A 19,027-nucleotide genomic window follows, 5' to 3' on the forward strand; every position below is an offset into this window, starting at 1 on the left:
TCCCTAAAATGTTGGGGTGGTGTGAAAGACTCCATCATCAGCGTATTGTAATTGCAGCACTGCAGTTTGCTGAGGCATTTTCTAGAAAGAGCAGTTGCAGTGAAATATAACCAGTCCTTGGTATGGTAATTGTGCAGAGTGTTCAGAGCTGCTGGAGGTTGTGCAGGGCCACGTGTGCACACTTGGCACACTGCTAAGAGTGTAATTTAACAACAAGGAAACGCTTGCAAATCATGAGTGGAAGTAGCAGTAACTGTGTGGTGCTGGGTCCCGAGGAATAACTGTTTGTTTCATGCTTACAGTTTGGGATTACAATTCCGGGCTCTGTTTTTCTGTGGAGCGGCACGACACAGAGCAGTGTAATAAAGCTTCTGTTGAGAAGCACAAGTGTGGAATAAACCTTGTCCCTTTCAGGCAATACTGTGGAGTCTTAACTTTGCAGTTTGTGCCACTGTGTCTGCATGTGAATGTGGAATGCTTCTGAGGGAGTGATGATACCTGGAATTCAGCCAGGGATACCCTTCCTGAGCAGGAGGGGATGTGGCCAGGTCAATACCGAGCCAACTGAGAAAGAGAGGAAGAAAGGTAGGAGCAGTATCCATCTTATTTCAGGGATATATGTGAAGAAGGAGATCCACTTATGGACCCTGGAAAATCAAAAGTGACTTTTGCATTGGAGATAAATTTGCTGTAATCCTGTGCCTCAGGAACTCCGTGTGGCTGTGATGTGTGAGCGCAGTCCGAAGGCTTCAATCCACTTGGTGGATTGGTTAAATCCTTCGTGTTAAATCCACTCTGGGACTCGTGTTCTTAGACCAAGAGGTACATAAAATCTGTGTGGGCAGAGGCTGTTGAGCTAGACATCATCATTAAAATAAGAATGTAAGTATTGGAGCTTGTTCCTGTAAATACTTGCTGCAAGGGATCTTGCTCCCTACTCAGTGAACTGGGGCAAACCCGCACAAATCTTTGTCAAAGCCTGGATCACAGCAAGTGCAGGTGGCTAAAATTAAACACCTAAATAAGCCATCTGCATTTGAGAACTCCCAAAGCTCCCATTAAAGAAATTAATGCTAAAGGAGAGCAAATTCCAGTAATGCTTGGGAGGGGTGAAGTCACTTGAATTGCTGTTGTCAATAATTTGGATTTTAGTCGTAAAGCTTAGGCTGATACTCTGCTGACCAGTAAATATTGTCTATTGATTCTGTCACCTGAATTAATGTCTCTGAACTGGATCCTGCTTCCCCTTAATGCTTGCTTTCTTAGTTTCAGATGCAAGAGGCAGAAGCAATGTGAAATTACAATTATTGTTCTAAAACATCAGTTGGGGCTGTATAAAACTTGCCCAAATATATATCCAGTGTGAATACTTCATTGTGGTGGTTAATACAGGGCCATTGCATTTGTGTTGGGAATGGAATATTGCATGGCTTGGGGTTTTGCCTCATTAGCACTTACTGCACCATGCTGTTCTGATGATTGGAATATTTTGGTAGCCTTTCATTCTTTTCCACCCAAGGAAAACCAGGCACAAATAGAATTGCTTTGTTAAAGTAAGAATGAGGTGAGTTTTACTTCTGAAGAAATAGTATTGTCATAAAAGCGTGTTCCCCAGAGGCAATGTTTTCCATTAAGAGTGGAGGATTTAGTGAATGCCCATTAGAATGGGATATCTTCTGCTAATAGATAGTCCCAGGAGCACTTCCTCTCACAAGCTTTTTACAGAGCAAATCCTTGAGGGTCACTTGTATTATACCATACAGACTCTAGTCTGGGTCTTATGACATGTGTTGTATAATTGTTTTTTTGTTCTTTTTGACCTTCCACCCTTAACTTCTTGGCAATTTTTTAAACTCCTGATAAACCTTTCAACCCCTACAACTTTTTCTGTTCAAATAATAGAAGCTGCTGTTTCTGACAAAGTTCAAGTTCTGAGATTTTTGTTAAGTTGAAACAAGTCTTTTCCCCATCGTTAAATTTTAACCTTTCGCATTTTTGAGTATTTGGCTATTAACACAGCTTTATTTTTAATGAGAAAACTCACAGCAGATTTCTTGCCAGCTGTCAAAGTAAAATATGCTGGGCATTAAACGTTATCACAGAGAGAAGCTGCAAAATGATGTCAATGGCTAAATAAAAGGTTTGTCAGGAAATGTGTAAAAATTACATGTTTATAATTTCAAAGACAGTTAATTACAGCTGGGATTTTTTTTTAACCTATCTTTCAATATTTTAAAATGCCTCAAAGTCGTATTAAAAATATATTTATTTTATTTTTCTGGGCCTTGTTTCCAGTTCTCTTTTCATTCCTGTTACTCAACTGACTTGCTTTGCGTTATTGACTGATTCATATTTTAGGATGAATTTATGATGGTTAAACATGGAGTAATGCTGAGTTTCAAAATATGTTCTTTACACTCTTCATTTTAGGTATCCTCTCAGTTCTTTCAAATGCAATTTCCAGAGAGGTTAGTTCAGCAAAAAATTCAGTTGAGCATGGTATTTAGGAACTTTCTAGGTGATTAATTATTTTTCTTCTTTCTGAGGGGGTTGGCAGTGCTTGTCAGTTTTTCTCTCGGAGTGCTATTGCTAGAATGGGGTGGAATGTAATGTTTAACTGGAATCTCTTGGTGTGTTTTACCAAGAACAGCCATGTATCTGCTGCACAGCAGACTAACAGTCTCTAATATAACAGATGCTGTGTATGATATTGTGGGTGCAGTTTGTTCTCCGATGTGAGCAAGGGAAGAAGGTCCCCAGCCATGGATGTGTGGTGAGGACACAGTTTGTGTCGTAGGGCTCTGCCCTCCTTGGCTGCTGCAGGAGCAGTTCCATTTATTTATGGAGGGCCCTGAGCCCCTGGCCTGTGGTGCACAGCATTTCCCCCCTGTGCTCCCATTCGTGTGGGGAGCTGAATCTCCTTTCTGGCATTGCTGTGTAGAAGTGTTATTGTTCCAAAGAAGGGATCCGAGCCTTCAGGGGCTTGCAGAGGAGCCGGAGCCTTCGGACAGTGTCCAGCTCCACGTTCTTCACCAGCTGGGGCAGAGCCTTCCTGTTGTGAGGTGCCTCAGGGAGGCAGAGTTAGTTTCAGGTAAGCATTGTGAAAGGAGAGGAATGGCTGTAAGCCATGTGTGTGAATTTTGACCCCCTGTGTTTGGGGATGGGCAGTGTGAGCCCTGGATGAAGTTACCTCACCCCAAACCCCTTGTGAAGGGCGCCCCAGGAGTTCTGATTGGGTTTGAGTCCCTGGGGGTTTCTCCCTTGCTGTGTTTCCAGTGGTCCCTGACCCTGAACTCCACCCTCAAGGGTGGAGACCCTCAAGAGTTCTGTCCCTCAAAAACCCCTGCTCAGCCTCTGTTTGGGGCTCTCTGTTCTGGATCTGAGTTGTTCCCGTGCTGAATAAATGGTTTCATGAACAGAGGCCTGTCTCGTTGGTGCTCCATGCTGTGGAACCTGTGGCTTCCCTGGACACAATCCTGCGGTTGCGGACTGTGACACCTTCCCACGGCCTGTTCAGGTATAAATCGGAGAAATAAACAGATCCAGGTCCCTCCTGTGTCTCTGCTCCCAGTGCAGGGAGAAAAGTGCTTTTCCTTCCCATACTCAAAGCCACACAGAGGTCGGGCTGGCCCTGCCTGGCGAGGCTGCCTCAGGTGCCTCTTCTGCCGGCCTGCGTTTCCAGCTGCAAGTCTGTGGACAGGAAGGTTTTTAGGACAGAAGCATTTTTGTGTTGTCTGAGCACTCTGGCTCCTGGTGGCACCCGCAGGCAGAATGAAATATTCATTGGAGGCACGACAAATCATAAGACCTGCACTGGAGGCTGGTTATTCTGTGGCTGATCTGACCTCTGTGTAGCTCTCTGCTAGAAACTTTTTCTTGCTCTTGTCAGACTGCTTCAACATCTGAAAGTGCAGTCTTATCCTTGGCAATTAATCCCTGCATCACATGAAGATTTGCATTCAAGCAGGTGATGAGCTGTTGTCTGATCTTCTTGAGGAAGAGTTGAGGCTTTAAAAACAAAACCAAAAACGTGCTGAAGAGCAGCATTTTAGAGGTGGGTCTGACAGAAGATACGAGATTATCAGCAGTAAAAAGTCCAGAAATGGAACAGTCAGGACCTTTGCTTTTTTTCTTCTTTCTGTGGCAATAGTGTAGGGATGTAACAAAACTGAATTGTCAGTCATTCCACACTGCTGGTGGAACCTTTGAAGTTTGTTGTGGAGTTAGGTAACCTCATTAGCAGCTCATTTTTTTTTCCCACCAAACCCACTGTGGTGTTGGTGTTCTCACACTTCTGTAATGGCATATGACGGTGGGGGAATTCAGCTGCTGTGCTTTCTCTGGCACCACCAGCATATCCCAGATGTCATCCAGTCTCTAAGCTCAGATAAACTTCTGTTGGCAGAGCAGGGACAGGGAAAATGATTACTGTTAGAACTCTGATACTTCAGTATGACCAGAATGTACTGCAAATCTTGTATGAAATGTGTAATCTCATTTATATGGATTTGATTTTACTTGGAAGTTTGCCAGCTCTGTAAAAAAGAACAAAAAAAAATCCTTGAAGCATATTTGCTATTTCTGTTTTCTCCCCCAGAAGTCTGACAGTGCTATTCCAGTATAAGTTAGAAGAGAGTTTTCAAATCTCAAATATACATAACCTGAACTAATTTTGTCCAGAAAATGATGGGTAGAATTTCCAGCTACTAATGATGAAAAAGGATGTTTCTGAAAGGACAAAGTCTCTATAAACTGAAGCTGGGGCATTGTTTTAAAGTCCCTTCAGACTCTGATATTTTCATATTCTTCTGTATCAGTTGTGTGTTGTAGAGATTGCAGCAGTCCTTTGAAATTTCCAATTATTCAAGACCTTCCAATTATGTCTCTTATTGATCAGCATGCTGGAAACTTGTCTAGGCAGAATCAATGATGGGTGACCCTCTGGGAGGCTTCCCATGTGCTAATTCAGAGCTTGTGGATAATTCAGGAACAATAGCATAAGCCTTTGTGGGCTTAGGATGTTTGCAGTGGAATTAATGCACTCACTAGTTCGAGGGCTTTGCATGCCAAATGTCAGCTCAGCTCCCTGTTAAACGCTTCCCTTGGACATGGCACTGAGAACCTGTGAAATTACACTGATAATCTTCATCAAATTCCAAATACAAACCCAGCATTTATTTGTTATTAATGTAAAAAAAGCTTTGAAAAGAAAAGCCTTTCTGTGCTGCAGCATTTCCTTCATTTCGTAAAAGGAGAGAATAAATACAGCCTGGTCATTTCATGACTACTCCAGTGGTCTCAAGGCCATAATTTATTGAAATGTAATGAATTATTCTTTGTGAGGGGGCACTATATGGTTGATTACTTTTTCCTAGGAGCTTTTTTCTTTTTCTCGTGCTGGCTTTTTGTTGCTGTTGATTTGTTTTGTTTGGGGTTTTTTTTTCATTTGTTTTATTTGTTTTTGCGGTGCTTTTTTGTTTGTTTGTTTGTTTGGGTTTTTTGAGTTTTTTGTTTGTTTTTGTTTTGGATTGGTTTTGGGGTTTACTTTGGGTTTTTTTTAACCTTGGAGAATAAGTTGCACAGGAATGCCTTTTAAGGTGGAGATGATGTAGCATCATTCCTTTTCCCAGAAATGAAAAGTCTGCTACATGATTAGTTTGTAAAGGAAACACTGAAATGAAAACTTTTCTGCTGTTATAATTTCAAGTTGGCTCTGCTCTGCCTTTGGTTCAGCCACCATTGGTGTTTGCATGCAGGACATCTGGTAACAGAGGATTGGCGTGGGTTTTCGTAGCCCCTGTGGGTACACACAGTAAGTTTAGAAAATTCCCAATTCAAGCTGCACAGTATAAGGAAACTCAGCTTTCTGTGCACCTTTCTGGGCCTGTACTTCAAAGATATTGCTGCAAGAGTCAATAAAAATGAGGATTTGTAGCAGCTATAGAGCTTCTGTTACCTCTAGCTTCTGAAATTTCTTCAGGATTTTTTTTCTTTGATCATTGACAGACTGTGTATTATTAGCCTGGAGTGAAATAAAGGCATTTAACTTTCCTCAACATAGGATTTTTTTTTTTTTTTTTTAAAGATTACAAAAATTGATCTAAGTATTTTTCATTTTGGAATTGTGTTTTCCTCAAGTCTACATTTCAGCTGTCTGGATGTTTTAGCACATCTGGAGCTGGGTAAAAGCAGTAAGTTCTGTTGATGAAAATGTCTATCAGTGTTTTCAAATCTCTTCTGTCACAAAGGGATCCTGTAATTTCTGTCAGAATTGTGTCTGTGCTGAAGTGAACCCAGCCAGCACAAAACTTGCTCCAGTTTCTTCAGTGTTCATTTTCTATAAATGGAGCTTTGCTGGAAGTTAAAGCAGGTCATTGCATGAGGAGAGTGAGTTAGTGCAGTGTGCTCTGGCCTCTGGGAATAGCCATGGGCACTCAGCTGTAATTTTCATCCTTTCATCACGAGAGCCCTGCTGGCACCGCCGGGCTCAGCTGCAATCTTCCCTCTGAGCCACGCTCCTGGGGAACAGAGGCGCCTGCACAGCAACTTGGAGGATCTGCAGCTCAGCTCTGATCCTGACAGTCCCCAGGAGCTGGGATAACACACAAAGCTGAGTTACTCCTGCCCCTGCTCCTCACCTGGCCAGGCACTGGGCTGTCCCACCAGTCTCCCTGGCAGTGGTTCCCTTCAGAGCCTGCTGGAACTGCAGCACAGAGTGTGGTACCAGTTCACAGGTGCCAGTGCTCAGCGGGGATCACAAAGCCTACGGCAGGAATGGGAGGATCAGCTGCTGGTGATGTGCCCCATCTGATCAGGATCAGCTTGCACACAGGATGATAACGAGTTCTCTTGGGTGATGGAGCAGTGTGTTCAGCCACGGACACGGAATTCATCCTCCTGCTCAGGCAGTCTGCAGCACGTGCCTGGGATGGATGGGTCATGGCAGAGAAATGGGGATTACCTGGGTAAAAATGGTCAGGGCTTATTTTTCTGTTCTCTTCCTCTGCTACCCTTTGATTAGCTTATAAATCAATTTACTGTGCATTTTACTCAATAAGTAAGAAGCTCTGTGAGGAAAGTGGGTGATCTGAGATGGTTGTGTTTCTTTTGTAGCATTCTTAATTTTTTATTAAGGACATGTGGAGATCATACACACACACACATGCATTTTTTCTGTGCTGGATTGTTCCCTTGGCATTTAAATGTCCTCTGCAGTCAGAGGAGACACACAACCCTTTAAAGTAGATAGAATCCATTATACAGTGTCAGATTATAGAGGAGCATGGAGAAGGGAGAAAACCCACTGAAAAAGTAATGATGTGTATGTTTTGTCAGAATCATGTGTCCTGTGTCTACCAGCAAGAAACTGCTATGATCCAGATTAAAAACACCTGTTCAATAGCTAATCATTTATCTGTCTCATCAGATGTTTGAGCTATTCTGGTTTGTTGTTTGCAATTAAATTTTTGGCAGCCACTTTCTTTTTATTTCCTAGAAATAAAAGCACAGCCATCTTTCCTGCTGAGTGCCTGGGGACTTCTCATTTCCATGGGAAGTACTGTAGGAGTTGTTTTTCTGTCTCAGGTTATCCAGTGTAGGATTTTCTGACCCCCAGGTGCAGGCCTGAATCTGGCACGATGTGAGCTCAGTTCCTTTCCTCCCTGGGTTCTGTAGCTGTGATCACTGGGGCTGTTCCCCAACTTTTTCTCCTGTTCCAGAAGCAGGAGCCATGTGGAAGCTCAGCAGTACAAGATGCTGTAATGTCACTTGTTTCTGCCCACGTGGATTTCATTGTAGTAGCTGCTCACCTGATCAATGTAGGTATCAAATATTGCTTGGTAATAAAGACATAGCAAATTTGAATAAAAAAGAACTTTTTGAAGAGCTTTTATATTTAATTAGCTTTCTGTCTCTTTAAAGCCATATGAAAGTAAAGGTTCAGTGAAAGGTTCCTCAAAATGTGATTTGCTCCTACAATAATATGGAGCTACAAAAAGGGCAGATGTGTTTGTTCCTTAGGTGTGAGTTAGCTCTGTGTCCAGTTCTGTGACCTCCCTGATGAATTATCCTGGAGTGTTTGTTAAATAATAGGTTCCAAAAGACCTTTACAAGGTCACCCTGACAGGTGAAGTCTAATTTCATGCATCACCAACTGATTAGTTCAGGAGGAGTGGATATTTAGGGTATAGAAAAACCTCTCGCCTCCCCAAAAGAAGAGATTGCAGCATTTTTTGGAGGTAAGGCAATTTCCACAATTAGAAACACCTTATCAGCTTTCATGAAATATGTATTTCTCTCTGCAAATTAAGCTTTCCTTGCAATCAAGCTCTGTGTTAATTGCTCTACAGAAAATAACTGCCAATTAAAAAAAAAGTCATATTTAAATATTTTTGTCAATAATGCTTGTTGATCTATACAAGAGAGGAATCAGTTCCTTACCAAGAGCTTGGTTTTGCCAGCAACTGCTCCATGAGGGTAACTAATTGTTGGTTTGTTTTTTTTTCAAGATACATACCAAAAGGTTCATCTGATTCCATGTACTTTCAGTTTCTTGTCTAATATATAATAAATTAGTTTATTACGTCAACTTAAAGTTGATTTGGATGTGGCCTAGCACATCTACACCTGTCCTAGTGCACTCTGTGGGCTACAGAAGTCATGAATTCAAGGGAGGAAGGGAGGAAGAAAGAAAGACAGAAAGACTGAGTCTTGATATGACCCAAGAAGAAAGTAATACATGATATTCCTGAGGTGTCTCCTGCTTGGCTGTGCTGTTTGAAATGCACACGGTGAGGGGCAGCTGGGGGATTGTGGAACTGAGCATGGGAAAGGTGCAGAGCTGCAGGAACCTCTGAGAAATTGATGTGTGTGAGCTGCAGCCTCAAGTGCCTCTGTCCCGGGCACCTGTGGTAAGCAGATGTGTTCTTGGTGCATGGAGTGTCTTTCCCTGGAGGCACTTGGAAGGAAAAGCATCGCTCAGGTCACTGATCCAGCCTTTGGCAGCGCAGTGTGCGGTGACTGAGGGTAGGAGGATCCACCGGGATTATTCCTGGGAGGTGAAGAGCAGCTCACTTAGCAGGGCAAGGGCTGCTGCAGATGTTGCAGCTGCTGTTCTGCTGGGTTACAGACAGCTTTCCAGAGGTGTGCTCTGTGCAGATGTTGCTTTGGGACAGGTTTCTGCTGAGGCTTTGTGCTCTGGAGGTGACACCCAGGGACAGGGAGTGCTCCAGGGCTGCTCTGCAGCATCTCCTGCCTCATACTGGGCTGGCAGCTGCATCCTCTGGCAAAAAGGACATTTTTGGGATAGAAAATCACTTGGTTCTGCCCTTTCTTACCAGTTTATCTGAGTGGAGGTAAGGCAAGGCCGAGGAGCAGTGGTGCATCCCAGGTACCTGAGTGAAGAGGTGGCTCAGCTGAGCTGTCCAAATGAACAGTTTCATGGGATATCAATCCTTTCAGTCAGCAGGGACAGGTAGGAAAAGTTCTTTGTGAGACTCACCTCAATCTGTTCTTGCATTCTATGGCCTGGAAAAATAAGGGGTCACTTGATTATGTAATTGCCATTGTAGGAGGGAGAGAGACATTCATGATAACAGCCCTCTAATCTACCAAAAACCCCAGAAGCAGTAATGGGATCCAATTACGACAATTTGAAGTTGAATTAGAAATTGAAATGAGGGGATATTAGAAGCAGTTAATAGAATTAAGTAGACTCTTTCTACTGTAATGCTTTTCAGTGGACATGCCAAGCCAGCATCCTGTCAGGGTTTATTCATACAAAAATGGATTTCCTCCCTGGCTGACAGAGCTGGGCAGTCAAGGATTTTAGGTTCCTTTCTCCTTTCAGTTTGAAACTCTGAAACTGAAATACTTAAAACAAGTGCAGATTTCAAATTTGAATATTGAACAGTTCAAGCTGAACTTTTATTTTATTGGAATTCAGAACTTTTGGTGCTCTTCTAAAAAAGGATATTTCAGTTGTATCTGTGATTGTTCCAGGATGGTAATTGTGAAAATGGTGAAAAAAAATGTGAAAAAAAGCACAATGAAATTTAGAGGAAATAGTTAATTCTCTTTTTCTTCTTACACAGTTTATCATTTCAATAGATCAGAAATTGTAAGATAAAAGGGTATATTAGAAAAAGACAAAAGAAAAGAGTAATTCTGGCAGTTGGCTAAGAAAATATTGCAAAAGGTCATGGAGTTAAATACTCATTTCTTGCAAAAGGTTGAAGAATTCCCTCAGAAAACACCTTCCCACTGCCTGGTGGATCAGTTTCTAATGAGCAGCTGGATTTGAGCTTCAAGTTACCAATGGTAAATACTAAGAGGGACTGTGTTTGCAAGTACATTTTGCTGTTGACTAACAAACAGCTGGGCTATGTTATGTTGGACACGAGGATTTTCATAAATCATGTTTGAAAATAAAGGCTTCATGAATTGAAGCATTTAGTATGCTTAGATTTAAATCTGCTTCTAAACCCAATATTTTCAAACCTGCCTGCCTTGTGAGACATTAATGCTCTTTCCTTAGTCATGTAAATCTGTGGAAGATGCCACTAGTCTAAACGGGAAGCTTTCAAATTGGTAATGCTGGTTTGTAGTTAATGCAGGGCATAGTTTAGCACAGGCAGCCAGTCTGTGGGATTTGAAAGCAAAACGTGTATTTTATGATTAACCATCCTATAAATCATCTTCAGTGTTACAAAACATTGCATTTCTCCCCTTTAATCATCCTCTTCTGTTTTAACAGCAGCAGCAAAAAAAAAAAACCTAAAAAAATCCCAGCGGTATCCCAAACAGTTTATACTGTTAATGTCTCATTTCTGGTTTTCTGGACTTGCAAACCTGATAAGGATTTCCCAAGTAGAATCTTTGTGTCCCAGCTCCCAGGCTGGAAGATCTGCCCATCTCCTGTTGTCATTTACATAACATGAGTCACAGTGAGTAACTTCTCGTGTTCTCTGCTATCAAAGCTGCTAAACTGCTTCTCATTGACACCTTGTTCCATAGAAAATGAAAGCTGTTGAATAGGTTACTGTATTTCCTACCTGAAACTACATTTAGCAAGTAAAATGTGTGCCCAAAAGGACCCCTGTTATTTTCCTAGTACTTGTTTTAAGAATCAGTAGAAGATCAGGAATCATACATCACTTGACAACATTGTTCAGATGATATCAAAGCCATAAAATAAGGAATTAAAAAGTGATCTTGGCCTGACAGGGCCAATGGAGGAGGGGACAATGCAGGGTGAGAGACTTTGGCCATTGTGTTCTGGATGCCCCCTTGTCCTCTCTCAGTTCACATGGCCCTGCTGAGCAGGGGCTGCCTTGGTTGGTCATGGGGGAGTTTTCTCTGCTGGGGCCATGGCAGAGGGGATGGGTAGGACAAGCAGGAGTGCAGTGCTGGGACATCCTCCTGGGTGGAACACTGCCCAAATATTCATCTGTCACTCAGGGCTCAGTTACCTTGAGTATCTGCCCTTTTCAGCAGTGGGTACTGAGACAAGAAGGAACAATTCCTAATATGGAATTAAAACTAAATTTGTTATTAAAAAAAAAAATCCAGAAGAATTAAATGAGTAAAATACTATTTCTACTTTGCTGAAATAATAATTAGTTTGTGTCTTGGTTTTGTTCTGCATGGAGCTGGTTGTAGACAGTATTTTAGGGGCCATTTGCATGACCTGGGCAGTCAAAATTCATATAACCAAACAAGTTTCCTGGCTTCAGCAGTCCTCACTTTGCCACAGAAATACAGGGCCAAATTTTATTCTTGATAATTGATGTTGTATGGATTAGCAGCAGGAAGAGTCTTATAACTGATTAATTTGGCTGCTGTTTTATGTCTAACATGTATTCTTAACTGAAGGGAATAACTGGAGCTTCATTGAATGAACTGATGCAGGTTCTTGGTAGTAATTTGCATGTAAAATCCTAGGAGTTAAAAATAGCTGATAGAGTGTGTGCCTTTGACAAGGGCCCCCATTTGCTTTGTGATGTTTTATATCAGGTGGGGTGACTTTGCCTATAAAGGTTCCTTTTCCATCCACAGTTGATTTCTCACACAGTTAATCCTGGGAAGAGAAGATCCTCCTGAGCCTTTGTTGGAGCTGAAGTTCCCCCCTGAGCTTTAGGCTGAATGGTTTTTCTTTTCTCTCCCTTGGTCTGCTCGCACTCCAGGCCTGGAGCTTAGGGTGTGTGTGAAGCACGACAGCCAGAGCTTCCCACAGCTTCCTCTCCTGCCTTGGGGAAAATTCTTGCTCTGTTCTGGAATGAGACTTTACAGGGTCACCCCAAAGGGCTGGCCAGGTGGGGTGTGCTTTGGGAAAAAAATTAAGTTAAAAAACATGATTCTACACCTTTCACTTCCTCTGTTACATCCTTCCAGTTTCTCTGTTCCTTTTCTGTTCCTGAGAATTGTTGTTATAATGGGTCACTAAAAAAATGAACAAAACCCAATGAGCAAGAGAAAACCCTCTCCAATTATTGGAAAGACAGGATTACTGAAAGCAAGTAATTATTTTTACCCAAATTGATATTGTACATGTTTTTAATAGGACAAAAGTTGAAGACATCACACTTTATTCTTAAATAAATCTACTGCACCAACATCTCAGCCCAGCTCTGACTTCACAGATGATTTATAAGAACTTTCCTCCTTTCAGACAGTGCATTTGTTATCTGTTCATTGAAGTGATGATAAATGTTGGAAAGTCTCATATGCATTAATTACTCCATGAAAATGGAAATCATTTGTATAGTTCCTAACTAATTCTTGGGGGGCTTTTTTGGCTGAACTTAGAATAAATGTAATGATTATCTACATGCTGTGTGAAAATTACTTTTTGGGACTGCATAACCTTTCAGATTCTTTATTGTGCTGGAACCTTCATAATTAGTATATTAGGACATTATCAAAGAATATTGCCCCCTTGCAAAGATGAACTAAGCAACTTATCTGGGTTCTAAGAGACTAAAGAGATGGACAAACAGAGACTAAATTGATATTGAGCAAAATTGACTTATTTTTCCACTGATCTGAACTGTGACGTCTTTATCAAAGAAAACAACTCCATGATCTCTTTCTGACCACCTCTTAATCTCCCTGCGATTCTGGGAGAGCTGCAATAAACCAGTAGTGTGGCTTTGATCTGAACAATCCTGGAGGTTATTACACCTTATCCCTTTACAGGAAATGGAGCTCTCACACCTCTGTGCTTTTCTCAGGATGCTACTGGAAACTGGGATCCTTCCCAGCTCCCTGCCTTCGTCACTTGGGGTGTTTCAAATTGCCACCAGCAGCGAAAGACAAGTGGCTGCAGTATGGATGTGGCTGCCTCACAAATCTCAAAGTCTGCCCATTCCAAAATGATATTATTTAACATCAGAACCATGTTAGGTTTCATTCCATCTTGTACTGAAGGAAAGTAGCTCGAGGCAGCTGCTGACACCTGAGTTGGTTACCTGAGAAAGTCTCTTAAAAGGAGAGCAGGTTTTGGGTGAAATCTGAATGTTCATTTTCCTACACAAGGGGACTTCCCTTTCCAGAAAGTTCAGCAATGGGATGCTCAGACAGTGGGTGCATATCCAGTTATTTCCAGCTAATAAATGTTGTCCTCCTATGCAGCTATGAACAGGTCTGATGGACTGTCAGAGTCCCTGTTTGGGACTGGATGCAGTTAATTGATAGAAGTGTTTATTTAAGGCTACCTGCCTGAGCTGTGAGTCTGAAAATGAGCAGCATTTCTCTGAAAATTAAAAGTCATCTTCTGTGTTTTCCTTGTTAATTAAGTACAGTTTGAAATTTTGAGAAAGGAATGCTTGAGGAGGTTCAGGACAGGGTTCCTTGCCTATCCTGAGGGAGGCACATAAAGGGAAAACATGATTGTTTTATTTAAGTGCATAATAATAAAAAAGCTTCCAATTTGTTTTTTTTTTATTTCATTGAAGCTTGTGTTCTTACTTTCCATAAAGAACTATTCTACCATTATCTATGTATCTTCCAGATGATGCCTTGTCATCGGGTGACTCTTACCTGAGAAAGCAGATGTTTATTTTTTTGGAATATTACTAAAATTTTTACAGTACAAACACATTTTATTGCCAACTAAATGATAACGCTTTTTAAAAGAATTTTAAAATCACATACAACTTCATATTTTACACTCCAGTAATTCAGGTCAATAAATCCAGTTACATAACTGGAGATACACAAGATCACACCAGAGAAAGGAAAAGCAAAGATTTGAATCTCTAGTTTGATGTTAAGTGCTGAACTTGGTTATGTGTCCTTCTTCTCTGTTGTGTAGCAGAGCACTTCATTTTTTAAATTAAAATCCTAAATTTGGAATTGCTTTCCTGAATCTGTAAAGTATTAACTGTTTTATTAGTTCTATACACCAAATCGGTGAGACTGTTCACTTGCACTGAGAAGGTGTTACATCTTTACAGCCTCTGAAGTGGAGGCTTTAAAAATAGAAATGGGTCAGATAGGTTGTTCTGAAGCACAGCTTGGTTAAGGTGTTCTGTAATTTCAGAGTTACATCCTGATGGGTCAAATGAGAACCTTCATGGAACCTTTACAGAACATAGCAGAAGTGATTTACACAAATGCTGGGAGTGGAGTGTTTGCTCCTCACTGCTTCTGCAGGTGCTTGTCCTTCAGCAGAGAGCAGGAGCAGGGCTGGGAGAGCAGGAGCAGGGCTGGGAGAGCAAGGCTGGGAGCACAGAGCAGGGCTGGGAGAGCAGGAGCAGGGCTGGGAGAGCAGGAGCAGGGCTGGGAGAGCAGGAGCAGGGCTGGGAGAGCAGGAGCAGGGCTGGGAGCACAGAGCAGGGCTGGGAGCACAGAGCAGGGCTGGGAGAGCAGGAGCAGGGCTGGGAGAGCAGGAGCAGGGCTGGGAGAGCAGGAGCAGGGCTGGGAGAGCAGGAGCAGGGCTGGGAGAGCAGGAGCAGGGCTGGGAGAGCAGGAGCAGGGCTGGGAGCACAGAGCAGGGCTGGGAGCACAGAGCAGGGCTGGGAGCACAGAGCAGGGCTGGGAAAGCAGGGCTGGGGTCCCTGCTCCCCTCAGAGCACCCTGCTGCAGGTGCCACCTCCTGTGTCCCTGTGGCTCGGCCCCATGGCTGCTCCCTGGAGTCCTGAAGGATTCAGACTTCAACGTGACTTCAGTCAGCTTCATTTGTAAGGAGATGCCTTTGCAGGACTGCTGAGGGCTGCTTGGTGGTGTATGTTTATTAATTAGTAATAAATTAGGTTTAATTTATATCTGCTTCTTGGCCTAAGGAGTGTGTTGCTGTAATGGTGCTGATCACAGCAGCAAGTTCCAGCCCCGGGACTGAGGTTGGGAATTTTGGGGGTGTCTCCTGAGCCCTGCTCTCACCTGGTGCTGGCACTGCTCTTGTCAGGCTCCAGGAAGGTGTGAGAGCAGACAGGCAGCACTGCCTGCCCTGATGGTGTAGTTTTTCCAGGTACAGCAGAGATAATCCATCAGAGAAGCCTGCCCATCCGGGGGTCACAGCCCGGTTCCTCCCCAGTCAGGGGGAATGTGGCAGCTCACTGCACCCCAACAGCTTCTGATCCTTAGAGACTGACAGCTTGTTAGAATTGCTCTAATTGCTGCAATAATTGAGAATGAGCTTTTATTAGAAGTTCCTCTCTACTTCTGCTGGTTTTCCAGCAGCTTGTAAACATGTAGAGTAGATCCATCAAAAGAGTAGCAGTTTTAAGCAAAAGTAAATTCTTTGTTCACAGGATTAAGGAAAACTTAATTACTGCTGCACTGCAGAAGTAAAAGTAACTTTGAAAAAACCTATCCCCTTTTCTATTGCATTGTTCTTTTCCACGTTTGGAAGTATGTGGAAAATCTCTGTGCATTTTTGGTGAACCCGACAGTATTTTCCTCTGATTCTCTGCTCCTAGTCTCAGAACCAGTCTTTTTGCTGCCTTTGGTCTCTGAGTGTCTCGAGGCTGTGGGTGTGCTCTTGCTCTCATCCAATACTTGGCAGCTTCAGTTCTGGTCAGCTCACAGACAAAGGCACTCTGGTGGGGTTTCATGGGTGTCTTCTGAGCTGCTGAATGAGGTCATTCCTCACTCTAGAACTTTATTAATTTTATTGTTTCATTATTATTTTCATGTTATGTTTTTATAATTCTATAATTATTATATTAATATTTCTTATTTAATTGTTTAATTAAAATTATTTATTTACATTTATTCTTTAATGGAAGAAGAATTGTTTGTTCGGGGCATAAATGTTTCAGTGACTGTAAACCAGAAGCTGTGTCTGTGTTACAGGAGTAGAGATCAAAAGTACTTGCCTCTTGGAGAAACATGGTACCAAATAGATCTGTGGAAAGTCTGGGGGGGAAGATGAGTGTTGGATAAGAACATGGACTGAAGGGTACATGTGTGATCAGGTAAGACAGAAGAAATGGAAAGTTGGGGGTTTCTAAAAGAAATCTGCAAGAAATCAGTAAGTGCAGCAGACTGTGAGTTTAGAGATGAGATTATAGACAGGTCTGATTCTACACAGGCAATGCTACATTCATTTCCAGATCTACAGCAGAAATAAGTGAAACACTACAGAAAACTGAATAAAGGAAGGGATAATTTTTGAGGACTAGAGGGAAAAGAACTCTGAAAAGCAGAACATGTATAATAACATTAATCTAATTGCCAACATACCATTTCTGTGTAAGCACAAATAAAGAACTCAATTTTTGTTCCATGTTCAGCAGTGAGGAGGGCAGTAAAGGGGTATCCTTAATACAAATACCAAGGGGAAAAAAAAGCTGTAGCTAGATGCTCTTAGTGCTGCTGAGGAGTTTCTCAGGGGAGGTGTTACCACCTGAAACGCTGGGGAATGTGCTGTAAGGAAGGACCTTTGTGCAGCAGAGGTGGCTGCACACTGTGCTGTGGGATGTCACACAGGGCACTGGGGACCAGACTGCCTTCTCTGAGTCCCCAAACACGCTGTGTTTATTTCAAACTTATGTTAGCTGAAAGCAGAGCAGCCTGTCCCGAGTGCTGCTCGTGGATGTGGCACTGAGGCATTGTTTCCATGCTCTGCAAACCAGGGTGGCCACTGGGGTGATGAGTTTTGAAGAACAGAGTGCTTATCATGACAGTCCAGGACCTGTGCAAACCAAAGGCAGCCCTTCAGGGGACAGAAAGGCACTTAGCTTTTCTACACCTGCACAGAAGAACAGGCAATATTGTGCTTTTCTTCCATTCTTTTTTCAATACTGGGATACCTGCTTGGTCTGCATGGTGTAAATACTTAAAGTTTTCTGTGGGATTAGGGATTTAAAGGAGAAATATGATGGCTGCTGTGTGAAGGAAGAAGATTATGGTAGAATTATGTGGGAAGAAACAGGATCAGTACTGGTCTGATTGAAGTCAGTGAAGAGGCTTTAGTTGAATGAGGGCTTCAATATGAATTTGGGAATGGTGAATTTCAAATTGAAAAAAAAAATTAGGCAGAACATTCATGTGACATTTCTGCTGTGGACTGTGGCTTTAAGAAAGTTAAATTCTGCTGAATGGCGACAAAAATGCTTCCTTCTGTAAAGCGTATGAAAATAGGAACAGCAGCTCAAAACCAAGCCATGATCTTTGGGATGTGAGAGAGAATACAGACACAGAAGAGTTGGCAGGTGGATGTGTTTGGGGGCTTTGTTTTGGTGTTGGGTTTATGGAGGTTAAGTTTTTTTGGGTTTTTTCCCTTGGGGTTTTTTGGTTTTTTTTTGATTTGGAAGGAAGGAGTTTTTAAAAAAACCAAACTGAAACCAAAATTAAGGAGATGTCAAGGTATAACCTACCCTTGGAAGCAGGAAGAAAGGAAGGTGGTTGAGATGGATGTGAAGGTAGAAATCCATCATTCACAAACATGCCAGGATGGAGGACTGGTGAGTGACCCAATCTCTGTGGGAGCTCAGGGCAGCATCACCCCAGCAGGGTGCTCCTTCCAGAGCAGCTCTTGGTGGTGGGGAAGGGATGGAGGAAGTGAGAGTGTCTGCAGCATCCTCTGAAAGCACAGGTCCTGTGACCTCCCATGCTTTGGCTGGCTGCAGCTGCAGGGTTATTCTGTAGTGTGAGTTGTTCATGTATCGTGAGCATTTCCTTTAGACAAGTGTAAGGAATTGTCAGGTTTTCAGACCTTGACGGACCAGTAGTTTTATAATTACAGGTTTTAAGTTAAAGATCTGAAGATCTGTCCAACACAGGTCACTAAAGGGCATCCTTTCTGAGCAAAATATACTGATTTTATCTTTCTGGATACCTGGGCCAAGTTCCCCTCATTAATGCTAATGAAGCAAGCCTCACTTAAAAAAAAGCAGCAGAGGCCATCATGCTTTTCCTTCCCTTAGTCTGTAATTTGAATGCCAGTAGTTTTGAAGGTCCCTTCTATATTCAGAGGTCCCAAAAAACTTCAGGCTTGTTTTACTCAAGTCTCTGTAATTGCAGCCACTCCTTTGACTTTGAGATGACTTTGACTGGAGATGACCAATGTAAGTAATGTAAGGGAAGTATTGAATGTGCTCTGCAAATTCTGCTTGGACCAAGCTTTCAAAATTGCACCAAATCTGATCTGGAAGCTTCACAGCTACGAGTCTGTGAGAGCTGTTGTGCTTTGGGGCACACCCAGAGCAGACCTGAGATCTACACTGTTGTACCTGTGGAATGTAGTAGGTACCCTTTATTAAGTAGAATCTGTTCAGGGAGAGATCTTTCCCCCAAATTATAAAGGCCATTGGTTCTCTGGTAAATTCAACACTTCTATTCAAGTGTGACAGTCTCCCACCAAGCTGGCAGGATGCCCACAGCAGTCAGACCATGCAGGAGCTGTGCACAGCTTCAGTTGTGTTGCAGTGACTCGATCTTCTCGAGTGTGGCCCGGCTAGCTCAGTGATGAGGTTTCTCTTCACTCGAGTTTCGAGCCAGCATATGTTTGTGGGGTTCACTGATTTTCTTCAAGAATCCAAGTCTATAGAGTGAGTAAAAAAATCAGGGGGGGACTCTCTCTCTG

The 19,027-nt window shown here is 42.5% G+C and overlaps 1 protein-coding gene across 1 annotated transcript in view; it reads left to right on the plus strand.

Moving 5' to 3' along the window:
* Positions 1-19,027, plus strand: part of CLSTN2 (calsyntenin 2) — a 300,445-nt gene that overhangs the window by 66,023 nt on the left and 215,395 nt on the right. The window lies entirely within an intron of this gene.

This window comes from Pseudopodoces humilis, chromosome 11 (assembly GCF_049639895.1).
Source record: "Pseudopodoces humilis isolate 2021_Gansu_Grassland_sample_001 chromosome 11, ASM4963989v1, whole genome shotgun sequence".
In the NCBI taxonomy this organism is placed as follows: domain Eukaryota; kingdom Metazoa; phylum Chordata; class Aves; order Passeriformes; family Paridae; genus Pseudopodoces; species Pseudopodoces humilis.